The 18,535-nt window shown below is 39.9% G+C and overlaps 1 non-coding gene across 1 annotated transcript; it reads right to left on the reverse strand.

Moving 5' to 3' along the window:
* Window positions 1-17,241: 17,241 nt before the first annotated feature.
* LOC126000404 (U6 spliceosomal RNA) lies at window positions 17,242-17,352 on the reverse strand. The gene has a single exon (XR_007492734.1). It is a non-coding gene; the product is annotated as a U6 spliceosomal RNA (small nuclear RNA).
* Window positions 17,353-18,535: the final 1,183 nt, after the last annotated feature.

The following is an 18,535-nucleotide window of genomic DNA, read 5'->3' on the forward strand; positions in this document are numbered from 1 at the left end:
TATCTAGAGATCTCGGTATCTGCACAGGTCAAGGAGTGGAACTTATGATGAAGCTTTTCTTTATGGTTCTAGAAGTTCTGTTCTCTCAGTGCCATTTTAATCAGTGTTCTGTGTTTGGTGGTCTTGGTTTTGTGCTGATCTTAGGATGGAGCCTATGATAGTGTCTTTCGTTGTGTTTCCAGAAGACCCTTTCCATTGCAATTGTCTCAGATGAACCTTTGGAACTGGAGATCATGGTTGTTATGCAGGTCATAGCTCAAACCCTAGACTAGGGCTTTTTTATTGGTCACAGGATACATACAGTCTGGTCATGGTTCTATCAGCCAATCATATGTAGATCACGCTCTTGGCTTTTGGACTGACCAAAGGGTGACAAGTCTTCTGATTTTGTCTTATCGTCAGCTGGAGGAGTAGGATAACCTGCTCTTAGGTCAAGTTGTTCCCATTTTCCTCGTTGTCAGGATATTGTATTAGAGCTGGCACTTGTTGGTGTCCGAGCAGTATTGAGGATGGGATTTGTTTCCTGTAGCTGTCGTGAAGAACTGTGTCGTTTCTATGTCTGAGATCCAAGGTTCAAGCCTGGACGGATGGTGTCTAATTACCTGGGGTCTAAGTTGGGTCCACATGACATATTTTCAAGGAGGGAGTTGTCACTATATTGTAAACAAGTATGAGTTCTTATACCGAATAGATAAGAGCTTATTTTTATATGTAAGTTTTCCCCCTTTTCTTAGTGTGTCTTTGCAGGGGGAAATGGTGCTACATTATATTGCCAGTGCATTTGGGGGTGGAAAAAGAAAGGAAGGTTGTAAGGGACAAAGATGGACATTTTATATTAATCAAGGGGTATGTAGAATAGGAAGAAATAAATCTCTAAACATATATGCACCGAATGAGGGGCCAGCAAACTATTTAATACAACTGTTGACAAATCTGAAAAATAATATCAATAACAATACAATAATTGTGGGGGACCTTAACACGGCTTTGTCAACACTGGATAGGTCAATCAGACTGAAACCCAACAAGAATATACTAGACCTGAGGAGAGAAATGGAAGAAAGAGGCCTAGTGGATATATATAGGACACTCCACCCCCAGAAACCTGGATACACATTCTTCTCCAATGTACATGGGACATTCTCCAGGATAGACTACATGCTGGCACATAAAACATATCTCCATAATATCAAGAGGATAGAAATTTTGCAGACTACCTTTGCTGACCACAAGGCTCTGAAATTATTTGTGAATTCCAAAGGGACTCAGAAGAAAAACATTAACACCTGGAAGTTAAACAGTCTCATACTCAATAACCAGTGGGTCCAAGATGAAATCAAGGAGGAAATCAAAAGGTTCCTGGAAACAAATGACAATAAAGACACAAACTCTCAGAACTTATGGGACACAGCAAAAGCAGTACTGAGAGGAAAATTTATAGCTTTGCAAGCACACATCAGGAAGGAAGAAGGAGCTTACCTGAGTAGCTTAATGACACAGCTAATAGAAATAGAAAGTGCTCAACAAAAGGACCCAAAAATAGGAAGACAGAAGGAAATAACAAAGCTGAGAGCAGAAATCAATGAAGTGGAAACCCAAAAAACAATCCGAAAGATCAACGAAAGCAGAAGTTGGTTCTTTGAAAAAATAAACAAGATTGATAGACCACTGGCAAACCTAACAAAGAAAGAGAGAGAGAGAAACTTGATAACTCGTATTAGGAATGAAAAAGGAGAGATCACTACTGATATGACAGATATTCAAAGGGTAATCAGAAACTACTTTGAGAAACTCTACACCACTAAAAATGAGAACCTGGAAGAAATGGATAAATTCTTGGACTCTTATAATCTTCCACGGTTGAAGGAAGAGGATGTAGCATATCTAAACACCCCCATCACCATTGATGAAATCAAAACGGTAATCAAAGGTCTGCCGAAAAACAAAAGCCCAGGCCCAGATGGATTCACTAATGAATTCTTTCAAACCTTCCAAGAGGAACTACTACCAATCCTGGCAAGACTCTTTCATGAAATTGAACAAAAGGAAACACTTCCAAATAGCTTTTATGAAGCCAACATCACCTTGATACCTAAACCAGACAGAGATGCTAAAAAAAAAGAAAATTACAGACCAATATCGCTGATGAATGCCGATGCAAAGATCTTCAACAAAATCCTGGCAAATAGGATTCAAGGCCTCATTAAGAAGATCATCCACTACGATCAAGTAGGTTTCATCCCAGGAATGCAAGGCTGGTTTAACATCTGTAAATCCATCAACATCATACACAACATCAATAACAAGAAAAATAAAAACCACATGATCATATCAATAGATGCAGAGAAAGCATTTGATAAGGTCCAACAACCATTCTTGATCAAAACTCTCAGCAAGATGGGAATGGAAGGAACCTTTCTCAATCTAGTTGAAGCCATCTACCACAAGCCAATGGCAAATATTATCCTCAACGGAGAAAAACTAAAAGCCTTCCCTCTAAATTCTGGTACAAGACAAGGCTGTCCTCTCTCACCACTCCTATTCAACATAGCACTGGAAGTACTTGCTATAGCGATTAGGCAAGAAAAAGATATCAAGGGAATTCAGATAGGAAAGGAAGAAGTCAAGCTCTCACTGTTTGCAGATGACATGATACTCTACTTAGAAAACCCTAAAGACTCCACCAAAAAGCTTCTAGAAACAATAGACTCATATAGCAAGGTGGCAGGCTACAATATTAACACACAAAAATCAATGGCCTTTCTATACACCAATAGCAATAAGGAAGAAATGGACATTAAGAAAACAATCCCATTCACAATAGTGCCACACAAAATCAAATATCTTGGAATCAACTTGACTAAAAATGTGAAGGACCTATACAAAGAAAACTATAAAACTCTGCTCCAAGAAATAAGAGAGGACACGCGGAAATGGAAAAGCATACCCTGCTCGTGGACTGGAAGGATTAACATAATCAAAATGGCAATACTCCCCAAGGCATTATACAGATTTAATGCTATCCCTCTAAAGATACCCATGACATTCTTCAAAGAAGTGGATCAGGCACTTTTGAAATTCATTTGGAACAATAAACACCCTCGAATAGCTAAAGCAATCATTGGGAAAAAGAATATGGGAGGAATTACTTTCCCCAACTTTAAACTGTACTACAAAGCAATAGTTATCAAAACAGCATGGTATTGGAATAAGGACAGGCCCTCAGACCAGTGGAATAGACTTGAATACTCAGAAAATGTTCCCCAGACATACAACCACCTAATTTTCGATAAAGGAGCAGGAAACCCTAAATGGAGCAGGGAAAGCCTCTTCAACAAGTGGTGTTGGCACAATCGGATAGCCGCTTGCAAAAAATTGAAAGTAGACCCCCAGCTATCATCATGCACGAAGGTAAAATCCAAATGGATTAAAGACCTCGATATCAGCCCCAAAACCATAAGATATATAGAACAGCACAGAGGCAAGACACTCCAGGACATTACAGGCATCTTCAAGGAGGAAACTGCACTCTCCAAGCAAGTGAAAGCAGAGATTAACAGATGGGAATATATTAAGCTGAGAAGTTTCTGCACCTCAAAGGAAATAGTGCCCAGGATACAAGAGCCACCCACTGAGTGGGAGAAACTATTCACCCAATACCCATCAGATAAGGGGCTAATCTCCAAAATATACAAGGCACTGACAGAAATTTACAAGAAAAAACATCTAACCCCATCAAAAAATGGGGAGAAGAAATTAACAGACACTTTGACAAAGAAGAAATACAAATGGCCAAAAGACACATGAAAAAGTGCTCCACATCACTAATCATCAGGGAGATGAAAATCAAAACAACGATGAGATACCACCTCACACCACAGAGAATGGCACACATCACAAAGAATGAGAACAAACAGTGTTGGTGGGGATGTGGAGAGAAAGGGACTCTTATCCACTGCTGGTGGGAATGCCGTCTAGTTCAACCTTTATGGAAAGCGATATGGAGATTCCTTCAAAAACTGGAAATCGAGCTCCCATACGATCCAGCTATACCACTCCTAGGAATATACCCTAGGAACACAAAAATACAGTACAAAAACCCCTTCCTTACACCTATATTCATTGCAGCACTATTTACCATAGCAAGACTCTGGAAACAACCAAGATGCCCTTCAACAGATGAATGGCTAAAGAAACTGTGGTACATATACACAATGGAATATTATGCAGCTGTCAGGAGAGATGAAGTCATGAAATTTTCCTATACATGGATGTATACGGAATCTATTATGCTGAGTGAAGTAAGTCAGAGAGAGAGAGAAAAACGCAGAATGGTCTCACTCATCTATGGGTTTTAAGAGAAATGAAAGACATTCTTGCAATAATAATTTTCAGACACAAAAGAGAAAAGAGCTGGATGTTCCAGCTCACCATAGGAAGCTCACCACAAAGAGTGATGAGTTTAGTTAGAGAAATAACTACATTTTGAATTTTCCTTATAATGAGAATGTATGAGGGAAATGGAGAGCCTGTTTAGAGTACAGGCGGGGGTTGGGTGGGTAGGAGGGAGACTTGGACATTGGTGATGGGAATGTTGCACTGGTGATGGGTGGTGTTCTTTACATGACTGAAACCCAAAAACAATCATGTATGTAATCAAGGTGTTTAAATAAAAAAAAAGAAAAAAAAAAGAAAACGGAAACAGGTCACACACCCAAAAAAGATAAAATAGAAATAAAAATATATGTGCATATATATATATAAAAGGAACAAAGATTTAAAAAATGAAATAACGAAGTAATTAAAGGAACAAAATGATGCAAGAGACTATCTTACATTTGGGGAGTAGCAGGTAAAGAGGTAGCGCAATACAGGTCTTACACTTATGAGGGAACTATAGGTTTCCCCATTGTCTTTTGAGATTTTTCTATGTGGGTTACTGGGCGCCTTTTCATCACATACCGTGACCTTCTTGATATTGGAATAAGCTTTGTGGCAGGGAGGTCTTGGGAAGAGTTCTTGCTTTGGGGATACTTTTAGAGCTAAGTCCGGTTTAAATTAACAGTCCATGTTAGGAAGAGTTGGTAAGGAGGGCCACTCAGCATTAGTCAGCAGGGGATTTGGTTGCCTTTTCTTGCCGGGGACAAGGTGTGGGTTTAACTTGGTGCCCCTTCACTTGGCTGCTGGGTACTGGTTTGTTGGGGTAGGAGGTCAGTCTTAATGCATAATAGATTAAGAAAGAACTGTGGGGTTCACTCTGAGGACTTCAGGAAACTCCTATCTCTGTCTGCCTGAAACTGTGCTTCTGAATTTCCGAAGGTTTCCTCAGGGGCCTAGGAGCGTACCCCCAAAAAAACTGCATTTTGAAGCTGGTGAGTGCTTGCATTCTGGGGCTGTGGGATCCCTCAGCCCTGCCCTGCCTTTGTTCACTCTGAGGACTTCGGGGAAAACTCCTATCTCTGTCTGCCTGAAACTGTGCTTCTGAACTTCCGAAGGTTTCCTCAGGGGCCTAGGAGCGCACCCCCAAAAAACTGCATTTTGAAGCTGGTGAGTGGCTGCATTCTGGGGCTGCGGGATCGCTCTGCCCTGCCCTGCCTTTGTTCACTCTGAGGACTTCAGGAAACTCCTATCTCTGTCTGCCTGAAACTGTGCTTCTGAATTTCCGAAGGTTTCCTCAGGGGCCTAGGAGCGCACCCCCAAAAAAACTGCATTTTGAAGCTGGTGAGTGGCTGCATTCTGGGGCTGCGGGATCGCTCTGCCCTGCCCTGCCTTTGTTCACTCTGAGGACTTCGGGGAAAACTCCTATCTCTGTCTGCCTGAAACAGTGCTTCTGAACTTCCGAAGGTTTCCTCAGGGGCCTAGGAATCGCACCCCCCAAAAACTGCATTTTGAAGCTGGTGAGTGGCTGCATTCTGGGGCTGCGGGATCACTCTGCCCTGCCTTGCCTTTGTTCACTCTGAGGACTTCAGGAAACTCCTATCTCTGTCTGCCTGAAACTGTGCTTCTGAATTTCCAAAGGTTTCCTCAGGGGCCTAGGAGCGCACCCTCCAAAAACTGCATTTTGAAGCTAGTGAGTGGCTGCATTCTGGGGCTGCGGGATTGCTCTGCCCTGCTGTGCCTTTGTTCACTCTGAGGACTTTGGGGAAAACTCCTATCTCTGTCTGCCTGAAACTGTGCTTCTGAATTTCCGAAGGTTTCCTCAGGGGCCTAGGGAGCGCACCCCCAAAAAACTGCATTTTGAAGCTGGTGAGTGCCTGCATTCTGGGGCTGCAGGATCGCTCTGCCCTGCCCTACCTTTGTTCACTCTGAGGACTTCGGGAAAACTCCTATCTCTGTCTACCTGAAACTGTGCTTCTGAATTTCCGAAGATTTCCTCAGGGGCCTAGGGAGTGCACCCCCAAAAAACTGCATTTTGAAGCCTGTGAGTGCCTACATTCTGGGGCTGCGGGATCACTCTGCCCTGCTGTGCCGTTGTTCACACTGAGGACTTTCAACTAGAGGCAGCAGAAGAGCTCAGCCGCTTCGCTTCCCTTTGCAGCTACGAACTCTTCCTAATCAATGAACCCCACCACAACACGCAGGAAATACCACAATACAAGCGTGACAATGGGGAAAACTCGCAGGCAAACACCATCCATAGAGAATGAAGACGAAAGTTAGGTTGATCTAATAAATTCCAACCACCTGATTAACCTTTCAGATAAGGAGTTTAGAATAGAAATATGCAATATGTTTGTAGAACTCAAAAAGAGCATAGATCTATCTGAAGAGAACACAAAAACAGAAATCAGAAAACTCCAAACTGAAATAACAGATCTGAAAAATACGGTTGCTCAACTGAAAACCACAATGGATAGCCTCGCCAACAGGATATCAGCAGCTGAGGAGAGAATCGGAGTACTGGAAGATGAGATGCAGAAAAGCTCAACACAACAGAAGAAATTGGAAAAGAACCTTAAGACAAACGAACAGGCAATGGAAAATGTACTCAAGGCATGTGAACAGATAAAAATAAAAGTCTTTGATAAACTCAACAGAAACAACATAAGAATCATTGGAGTCCCAGAAACCCAGGAAGGAGATCTCCAAGAAGAATCAACTGTCAAAGACATTATCAAAGAGATACTCCCAGAGTTAAAGACTACATGCAATCAAATCCTGTATGCCCGAAGAATACCAGCTAAAAGAGACCCAAAGAAAAACACCCCAAGACATATCCTCATTACAATGACAAATCCCATAGATAGGGATAGAATACTGAAAGCAGCAAGATCAAAAAGGGAAATTACATTCAAATGAGCATCCCTAAGATTTACAGCATACATGTCACAAGAAACTCTCAAGGCCAGAAGACAGTGGTTGGTTATTGTGACAAGATTGAATGAAATGAATGCCTCCCCAAGAATACTGCACCCAGCCCAACTCACTTTCAGGTTCGGAGGAAGAATACACAGATTCATGGATAAACAACAGCTCAGAAACTTCACAGATGATAAACCAGCCTTAAAGGAAAAACTGACAGGTCTACTCTAAGACAAGAGAGACCAACAAACACAGCAAACTTCTCTACAAAGATGACATTAAATCCTATGACAATCATCTCCCTCAATGTCAATGGACTAAATTCACCAATTAAAAGATACAGAGTGGAAAATGGGTCGAAAAGATAAATCCAACCTTCTGCTGCCTACAAGAAACACATATGAATAGTCAGAACAAACATAGACTCAAAATCAAAGGTTGGAAGAAAATTATCCAAGCAAACAACACCCTCAAAAAAGCTGGGGTGGCCATATTAATATCAGATGACACCAACTTTATACTCAGAAAAGTGGTAAGGGACAAAGATGGACACTATGTACTAATCAAGGGATATGTGCAACAGGAAGAAATCAGACTATTAAACATATATGCACCCAATGAGAGACCAGCAAATTATCTAATACAATTACTGACAAATCTAAAAGAAGAAATCAATTATAACACAATCATTGTGGGAGACTTCAACACAGCCCTATCAACACTTGATAGGTCAACCAGACTTAAACCCAACAAAAACATACTAGCCCTGAAAAGAGTTATGGAAGAAAGAGGACTAGTAGATATATACAGGACACTCCATCCCAAAAAACCTGGATACACATTCTTTTCCAATGTACATGGGTCATTCTCCAGAATAGACTACATGCTGACACATAAAACATACCTCCATAAAATCAAGAGGATAGAAATCTTGCAGGCTACCTTTGCTGACCACAAGGCTCTGAAATTAGATGTGAACTACAAAGCCACATAGAAGAAAAACTTTAATAATTGGAAATTAAACACCCTGCTATTGAACAACCAGTGAGTCCAAGATGAAATCAAAAAGGAAATCAAAACTTTCCTGGAAACAAATGATAATGAAGACACAAACTGCCAGAATCTATGGGACACAGCAAAAGCAGTCCTGAGAGGAAAATTTATAGCTCTACAAGCACACATCAGGAAGGAAGAAGGAGCATACCTGAATAACTTAATAGCACAGCTTAAACAATTAGAAGATGACCAACAAAAGGAGCCAAAAATAGGGAGACAGAGGGAAATAATAAAGCTGAAAGCGGAACTCAATGAAGTGGAAAACCAAAAAGCAATCCGAAAGATCAACGAAAGCAGAAGCTGGTTCTTTGAAAAAATAAACAAGATTGATAGACCATTGGCAAAACACACAAAGAAAGAGAGAGAGAGAAATCTGATAACCCGTATTAGAAATGAAAAGGGGGAGATCACAACAGAAATTGCAGAGATCCAAAGGATAATCAGAGGCTACTTTGAGAAACTTTATGCTACAAAACATGAGAACCTAGAAGAAATGGAAAAATTCTTGGACACTTATAACCTTCCACATTTAAGTAAGGAGGATGTAGCATATATAAACACCCCCATCACTACTGAGGAAATTGAAACTGTAATGAAACATCTACCAAAAAAGAAAAGCCCAGGCTCAGATGGTTTTCCTAATGAATTTTTTCAAATATTTCAAGAGGAGCTACTACCAATCCTAGCCAGACTCTTCCATGAAATTGAAAAAAAGGGAACTCTCCCAAACAGCTTTTATGAAGCCAACATTACCTTGATACCAAAACCAGACAGAGCCGCTGCCAAAAAAGAAAATTACAGACCAATATCCCTGATGAATGCTGATGCAAAGATCTTCAACAAAATCCTGGCAAATACGATCCAATGCATCATCAAGGAGATCATACACTACGACCAAGTAGGTTCATCCCAGGAATGCAAGGATGGTTTAACATCCGTAAATCTATTAACATCATACACAACATCAACAACAAGAAAAATAAAAATCACATGATCATATCAATAGATGCAGAGAAAGCATTTGATAAGGTCCAACACCCATTCTTGATCAAAACTCTCAGCAAGATGGGAATGGAAGGAACCTTTCTCAATCTAGTTGAAGCCATCTACCACAAGCCATTGGCAAATATTATCCTCAATGGAGAAAAACTAAAAGCCTTTCCTCTAAATCCGGGTACAAGACAAGGCTGTCCGCTCTCACCACTCCTCTTCAACATAGTACTGGGAGTTCTTGCTATAGCGATCAGGCAAGAAAAAGATATCAAGGGAATCCAGATAGGAAAGGAAGAAGTCAAGCTCTCATTGTTTGCAGATGACATGATACTCTACTTAGAAAACCCTAAAGACTCTACCAAAAAGCTTCTAGAAACAATAGACTCATATAGCAAGGTGGCAGGCTACAAAATCATCCTACAGAAATCAATGGCCTTTTTATACACCAATAATAATAGTGAAGAGATGGAAGTCAGGAAGGCAATCCCATTCACAATAGTGCCACACAAACTCAAATATCTTGGAGTCAACTTGACCAAAGACGTGAAGGACCTATACAAAGAAAAGTATAAAGCCCTGCTCCAAGAAATAAGAGAGGACACACGGAAATGGAAACACTTACCCTGCTCATGGCTTGGCAGGATTAACATCATTAAAATGGCAATACTCCCCAAAGCATTATACAGATTTAATGTGATCCCCTTAAAAATACCCATGACATTCTTCAAAGAAGTGGATCAAACACTTATGAAGTTCATCTGGAACAATAAACATCCTCGAATAGCTAAAGCACTCCTAGGGAAAAGGAAAATGGGAGGCATTACTTTCTCCAACTTTAAACTGTACTACAAAGCAATAGTTATTAAAACAGCATGGTATTGGAATAAAGACAGACCCTCAGATCAGTGGAATAGGCTTGAGTTCTCAGAGAATATTCCCCAGGCATACAATTACCTAATTTTTGACAAAGGAGCAAGAAATCCTAAGTGGAGCAGAGAAAATCTCTTCAACAAGTGGTGCTGGCAGAACTGGTTAGCCACTTGCAAAAATGCGAACATAGACCCCCAGTAAACATCATGTATGAAGGTCAAATCCAAATAGATTAAAGACCTTGATATAAGACCTGATACCATAAGGTATATAGAACACCACCTCGGTAAAACGCTCCATGACATTGAGACTAAAGATATCTTCAAGGAGAAAACTGCACTTTCCAAACAAGTGGAAGCAGAGATTAACAGATGGGAATACATTAAACTGAGAAGCTTCTGCACCTCAAAAGAAATCGTGCCCAGGATACAAGAGTCACCCACTGAGTGGGAGAAACTATTCACCCAACATCCTTCAGATAAGGGGCTAATATCCAAAATATACAGGGCACTGACAGAACTTTACAAAAAAAACATCTAATCCCATCAAAAAATGGGGAGAAGAAATGATCAGACACTTTGATAAAAAAGAAATACAAATGGCCAAAAGACACATGAAAAAATGCTCCTTGTCACTAATCATCAGAGAGATGCAAATTAAAACAATGATGAGATACCACCTCACACCATAGAGATTGGCGCACATCACAAAGAATGAGAACAATCAGTGCTGGCGGGGATGTGGAGAGAAAGGAACTCTTATCCACTGCTGGTGGGAATGCCGTCTAGTACAGCCTCTATGGAAAGCGATATGGAGGTTTCTTCAAAAAGTGGAAATTGAGCTCCCATTCGACCCAGCTATTCCACTCCTAGGGCTATACACTAGGAGCACAAGAATACAATACAAAAACCCCTTCCTCACACCTATATTTATTGCAGCACTATTCACAATAGCCAGGCTCTGGAAACAACCAAGATGCCCTTCAACAGACGAATGGCTAAAGAAACTGTGGTACATATACACAATGGAATATTATGCAGCCGTCAGGAGAGATGAAGTCATGAAATTTTCCTATACATGGATGTACATGGAATCTATCATGCTCAGTGAAATAAGTCAGAGGGAGAGAGAGAGACGCAGAATAGTCTCACTCATCTATGGGTTTTAAGAAAAATAAAAGTCATTTTTGTAACAATCCTCAGAGACAATTAGAGGAGAGCTGGAACACCAGCTCACTCCAGGAAGCTCACCACAAGAGTGGTGAGCACAGTTATAGAAATAACTACACTGAGAACTACCAAAATCAAGTGAATGAATGAGGGAACTGGAAAGCCTGTCTGGAGTACAGGTGGGGGTGGGGTGGAATGGAGGGAGATTTGGGACTTTGGTGGCAGGAATGTTGCACTGGTGAAGAGGGGTGATCTTTATATGACTGAAACCTTATCACAATCATTTATGTAATCAAGATATTCAAATAAAGAGAAAAAAATAAAAAAAGAAAACATTTTCTCAATAAAGGAAAAAAATGGATGAAAGACCTTGAAATTCTACCCGAATCTATAAAGTTTATTGAGGAAAAAGTAGGCGGAACACTTCAAGACCTATATATCAAAAAAATCTTTGAGGATGGAATGCCAATGGCAGGAAATTTAACATTAAACTTACATAAATGGGACTATATCAAATTAATAGTTTCTGCATGGTGGAAGAAACCCTCATTAATACTAGAAGACAGTTAATGGAATGGGAAAAATTTCTTGCACTCAACACATTAGATAAAGGGTTGATATCTAGGATATACAAATAACTCAGAATGGTGAGCTCAAAAAAATCTAATAAAGCCATAGAAAAAATGGGGAGAAGAAATGAATAGACACTTTTTTTGGGAAAGACCAAAAATAGCCAACAGACACATAAAAACGTGCTCATCTTTACTCATCATTAGGGAAATCCAAATCAAAACAATGAGGTACCACCTTACACCAGTGAGGATGGATCACATCAAAGATAATGGGACCAATCTCTGTTAGAGGAGATGTGCTAAGAAGGGAACTCTCATCCACTGCTGGTGGGAATGCTACCTGGTCCAACCTCTATGGAAAACAGTGTGGAGAGTACTCAGTAATCTCAGAATTCTTGCCTTACTAATGCTCTTTACCCTCAATTTTTATCCTATTAGGTATCAAGACCGACCTCCTGCCCCAATAAGCCATCACCCAGCTCCCAAGCGAAGCGACACCCACTCAGCCCGACATCTTGTCCGTAGGCAAGAAACTACAACCAACACTCCTGCTGACTCATGCTATGTGGCCCTCCTTCTCACCCCCAAAATGTGGATTGTTGCTTGATACCAGATTCAGCTCTAGAAGGACTGCCAGTGCAAGAACTCTACCCTAGCCCTTTCTGCTGCAAATCATTTCTTAAACTCAACAAGACCAGGGTGTGTGATGAAAATGTGCCCTGGATTTCATCGCTCACAAGAATATCTCAAAAGACAATGGGAAAGCATATATTTCCTTTATAAGTTTAAGACCTCTATAATACTATCTCTTAACCTGTTTATCCCCAAATGTAATCTCCTGCAACACTTTCTTTCCTTAATTACTTTTTTAATAGCATTTATTTATTTATTTTGGTGGTTTTTGGGTCACACCCAGCAGTGCTCAGGGGTTATTCCTCGCTCCATGCTCAGAAATTGCTCCTGGCAGGCACAGGGGACAATATGGGATGCCGGGATTAGAACCGATGACCTTCTGCATGAAAGGCAAACGCCTTACCTCCATGCTATCTCTCCGGCCCCCCTTAATTAATTTTTAAAAACTCATTTTTATTTACTTTACTTTTATATATTGTCTTGTTTTTTTTTCCTCCTTCTTAACTTCATCTGGGTTCTGCTTGGTACAAAAACCTACAAGAAAAATCTTGTCTGGGATTAAAACTCAGGTCAAAACCAGGGCACAGAGATGATGAAGCCCGACACTCTCACCCTCAAATGCACCAGCAATATAATATAGCACCATTTCTTTTTGCACAGGAATACTTAAAATGGGAAAATTTTACGTATAGAAACAAGCTCTTATCTACTAGGGATAAGAACTCATACATTTTACAATACAGAGGCATCTCCCACCTTGAACATATGTCATATGGTCCAACTTAGATTCCATGTGAGTAGACAATGACTGTCCAACCCGAACCCTAGATCTCAGACATAGAACAAACACAATTCTCCACAACAGCTCCAGGAACCTAACTCCCTTTGTGACATTCTTTTTTTTAACATATTTTCTTTATTGAAATATCTTGATTACATATATGATTGTGATTAGGTTTCAGTCATGTAAATAACACCCCCTTCACCAGTGCAACATTCCCACCACCAATGTGCCAAATCTCCCTCCATCCCACACACCCCCACCTGTACTCTAGACAGGCTTTCCTGTTCCCTCATTCATTCACATGATTATGGTAGTTCTCTGTGTAGTTATTTCTATAACTGCACTCATCACTCTTTGTGGTGAGCTTCATGAAGTGAGCTGGAAGTTTCAGCCCTCCTCACATTGTCTCTGAGGATTGTTGCAAAAATTACTTTTATTTTTCTTAAAACCCATAGATGAGTGAGATTATTCTGCGTCTCTCTCTCCCTCTGACTTATTTCACTCAGCATGATAGATTCCATGTACACCCATGTATAGGAAAATTTTATGACTTCATCTCTCCTGACGGCTGCATAATATTCCATTGTGTATATGTACCACAGATTCTTTAGCCATTTTTCTGTTGAAGGGTATCATGGTTGTTTCCAGAGCCTGACTATTGTGAATAGTGCTGCAATAAATATAGGTGTGAGGAAGGGGTTTTTGTATTGTGTTCTTCTGTTTTTAGGGTATAGCCCTAGGAGTGAAAAAGCTGGGTCGAATGGGAGCTCAATTTCCAGATTTTGAAGGAATCTTCATATCATTTTCCATAGAGGTCGGACTAGACAGCATTCCCACCAGCAGTGGATAAGAGTTTCTTTCTCTCCACATCCCTGCCAGCACTGATTGTTCTCATTCTTTGTGATGTGCGCCAATCTTTGTGGTGTGAGGTGGTATCTCATCGTTGTTTTGATTTGCATCTCTCTGATGATTAGTGACGAGGAGCATTTTTCAATGTGTCTTTTGGCCATTTGTATTTCTTTTTTATCAAAGCATCTGTTCATTGTTTCTCCCCATTTTTTTGATGGGATTAGATGTTTTTTCTTCTAAAGTTCTGTCAGTGCCCTGTATATTTTGGATATCAGCCCCTTATCTGATGGGTGTTGGGTGAATAGTTTCTCCCACTCAGTGGGTGACTCTTGTATCCTGGGCACTATTTCTTTTGAGGTGCAGAAGCTTCTCAGTTTAATGTATTCCCCTCTGTTGATCTCTGCTTTCACTTGTTTGGAAAGTCCAGTTTCCTCCTTAAAGATGCCTTTAGTCTCAATGTCATGGAGCGTTTTACCAAGGTAGTGTTCTATATACCTTATGGTATCAGGTCTTATATCAAGGTCTTTAATCTATTTGGATTTGACCTTCATACATGATGTTTACTGGGGGTCTATGTTCGCATTTTTGCAAGTGGCTAACCAGTTCTGCCAGCATCACTTGTTGAAGAGGTTTTCCCTGCTCCACTTAGGATTTCTTGCTCCTTTGTCAAACATTAGGTAATTGTATGTCTGGGGGACAATGTCTGAGATCTCAAGCCTATTCCACTGATCTGAGGGTCTGTCTTTATTCCAATACCATGCTGTTTTAATTACTATTACTTTGTAGTACAGTTTAAAGTTGGGGAAAGTAATGCCTCCCATTTTCCTTTTCCCTATGAGTGCTTTAGCCATTTGAGGGTGTTTCTTGTTCCAGAAGAATTCATAAGTGTTTGATCCACTTCTTTGAAGAATGTCATGGGCATTTTAAGGGGATCACATTAAATCTGTATCATGCTTTGGGGAGTATTGCCATTTTAATGATGTTAATCCTGCCAATCCATGAGCAGGGTATGTGCTTCCATTTCCGTGTGCCCTCTCTTATTTCTTGGAGCAGGGCTTTATAGTTTTCTTTGTATAGGTCCTTCACATCTTTGGTCAAGTTGACTCCAAGATATTTGAGTTTGTGTGGTACTATTGTGAATGGGATTGTCTTCTTGACTTCCTTATCTTCCCTATCATTATTGGTGTATAAAAGGCCATTGATTTCTGTGTGTTAATTTTGTAGCCTGCCACCTTGCTATATGAGTCTACTGTTTCTAGAAGCTTTTTGGTAGAGTCTTTAGGGTTTTCTAAGTAGAGTATCATGTCATCTGCAAACAATGAGAGCTTGACTTCTTCCTTTCCTATCTGAATTCCCTTGATATCTTTTTCTTGCCTATCGCTATAGCAAGAACTTTCAGTGGATGTTGAAGAGGAGTGCTGAGAGCAGACAGCCTTTTCTTGTACCAGAATTTAGAGGAAAGGCTTTTACTTTTTGTCCATTGAGGATAATATTTGCCATTAGCTTGTGGTAGATGGCTTCAACTAGATTGAGAAAGTTTCCTTCCATTCCCATCTTCCATTCCCATCCCTTCCATCCCAGTTTTGATTAAGAATGGATGTTGGACCTTATCAAATGCTTACTCTGCGTTTATTGATATGATCATGTAATTTTTATTTTTCTTTTTGTTGATGTTGTGTATGATGTTGATAGATTTACAGATGTTAAACCATCCTTGCATTCCTGGGATGAAACCTCCTTGGTGGTAGTGTATGATCTCCTTGATGATGCATTGGATCGTATTCGCCAGGATTTTGTTGAAGATCTTTGCATCAGCATTCATCAGGGATATTGGTCTGTAATTTTCTTTTTTGGCAGCATCTCTGTCTGGTTTTGGTAAAAAGGTGATGTTGGCTTCATAAAAGCTGTTTGGGAGTGTTCCCGTTTTTTCAATTTCATGGAAGAGTTTGGCTAGGATTGGTAGTAGCTCCTCTTGAAATATTTGAAAAAATTCATTAGCTAATCCATCTGGGCTTTGGCTTTTCTCCTTGGGCAGATGTTGATTACAGTTTCAATTTCCTCTATAGTGATGGGGGTGTTTAGATATGCGACATCCTCCTTATATAAATGTGGAAAGTTATAAGTGTCCAAGAATTTTTCCATTTCTTCTAGGTTCTCATGTTTAGTAGCATAAAGTTTCTCTAAGTAGTCTCCGATTGCTCTTTGGATCTCTGCAATATCTGTCGTGATCTCCCCCTTTTCATTTTTAATATGAGTTATCAGATTTTTCTCTCCCTTTCTTTGTGAGTTTTGCAAATGTTTTATCAATCTTGTTTATTTTTTCAAAGAACCAACCTCTTCTTTTGTTGATCTTTCAGTTGTTTTATGGTTTTCCACTTCATTGATTTCTTCTCTCACCTTTGTTATTTCCTCATGTCTCCCTATTTTTGGTTCCTTTTGTTGGTCATTTTCTAATTTTTGAGCTCCGTCATTAAGTTATTCAAGTATGCCCCTTCTTCCTTCCTGATGTGTTTTTGTAGAGCTATGAATTTTCCTCTCAGGACCGCTTTTGCTTTGTACTATAGATTCTGTCAGTTTGTGTCTTCATTATCATTTGTTTCCAGGAAAGTTTTGATTTCCTTTTTGATTTCATCTCGGACCCACTGATTTTTCAGTAGCAGGGTGTTTAATTTCGAATTGTTACCGTTTTTCTTCTGTGTGGCTTTGTAGTTCACATCTAATTTCAGAGCCTTGTGGTCAGCAAAGGTAGCCAGCAAGATTTCTATCCTCTTGATTTTTTGGAGGTATGGTTTTTGTGTCAGCATATAGTCTATCCTGGAGAAGAATGTGTATCCAGGTTTTTTTGGGATGGAGTGTCCTATTTATATCTACTAGTCCTCTTTCTTCCATTACTCTTTTCAGGGCTCGTATGCTTTTGTTGCATTTTAGTCTGGTTGACCTATCAGGTGTTGATAGGACCATGTTGAGGTCTCCCACAATTATTGTGTTTTTATTGATTTCTTTTTCCTTTTTTTTTAATATGAAACGCTTCATATATTTGCATGTCTTCCTTGCATAGGGGCCATGTTAATCTTCTCTGTATCATTACTATTTTCATTACAATTTTAGTATATGTGCTGCCAAAGCGAGCACTATTATTGATTTCTTCTTTCAGATTGGTCAGTAACTGTATTAGATAATTTGCTGGTCTCTCATTGGTGCATATATGTTTAATAGTCTGATTTCTTCCTGTTGCACATATCCCTTGATTAGTACATAGGGTCCATCTTTGTCCCTTACCACTTTTTTGAGTATAAAGTTGGTGTAATCAGATATTAATATGGCCACCCCAGCTTTTTTGAGGGTGTTGTTTGCTTGGATAATTTTCTTCCAACCTTTGATTTTGAGTCTATGTTTGTTCTGACTGTTCAGATGTGTTTCTTGTAGGCAGCAGAAGGTTGGATTCATCTTTTTGATCCATTTTGCCACTTTGTGTCTTTTAATTGGTGAATTTAGTCCATTGACATTGAGGGAGATGATTGTCATAGGTCTTAATGTCATCTTTGTAGATAAGTTTGCTGTTTTTGTTAGTCTCTCTTGTCTTAGAGTAGACCTGTCAGTTTTTTCTTTAAGGCTGGTTTATCATCTGTGAAGTTTCTGAGCTGTTGTTTACCCATGAAGCTATGTATTCTTCCTTCAAACCTGAACTTGAGTCGGGCTGGGTGCAGTATTTTCGGTGAGGCATTCATTTCATTCAGTCTTGTCCCAATAACCCACCACTCTCTTCTGGCCTTGAGTTTCTTGTGACTTGTCTGCTGTAAGTCTTCGGGATGCTCCTTTGAATGTAATTTCCCTTTTTGATCTTGCTGCTTTTATTATTCAATCTCTATCTGTGGGATTTGTCTTTGCGACATTCTTAATACTGCTCTGACACCAACAAGCGCCAGTTTTGATATGACATGCAGACAATGAGAAAATGGCAACAACTTGGTTCAAGAGCAGGTAGTCTTACCTCACCACCAAATGATAAGATAAAATCAGGAGATATGTGCAAAAGCCAAGATTGTTATCTACAGAAAACTGACTATGACAAACATGACTAGGCAGAACTTATCCTGGAACCAATAAAAAGACCCTAGTCTAGGCTTTGTCCTACTATCTGTACAACAGTCAAGATCTCTAATTCCAGAGGTCTGACTGAGACAATTTCAAAGGAGCAGAAGTTCTGAAAACACAATGAAAGACTATTCTAGGTTTGCACTATGATTGGTGCAAAACCCAAGACCACAACTACAGAATACTGAGGAAATCAACAGTGATGGAACAGA

The sequence above is a fragment of the Suncus etruscus genome, chromosome X (genome assembly GCF_024139225.1).
Source record: "Suncus etruscus isolate mSunEtr1 chromosome X, mSunEtr1.pri.cur, whole genome shotgun sequence".
NCBI lineage: Eukaryota > Metazoa > Chordata > Mammalia > Eulipotyphla > Soricidae > Suncus > Suncus etruscus.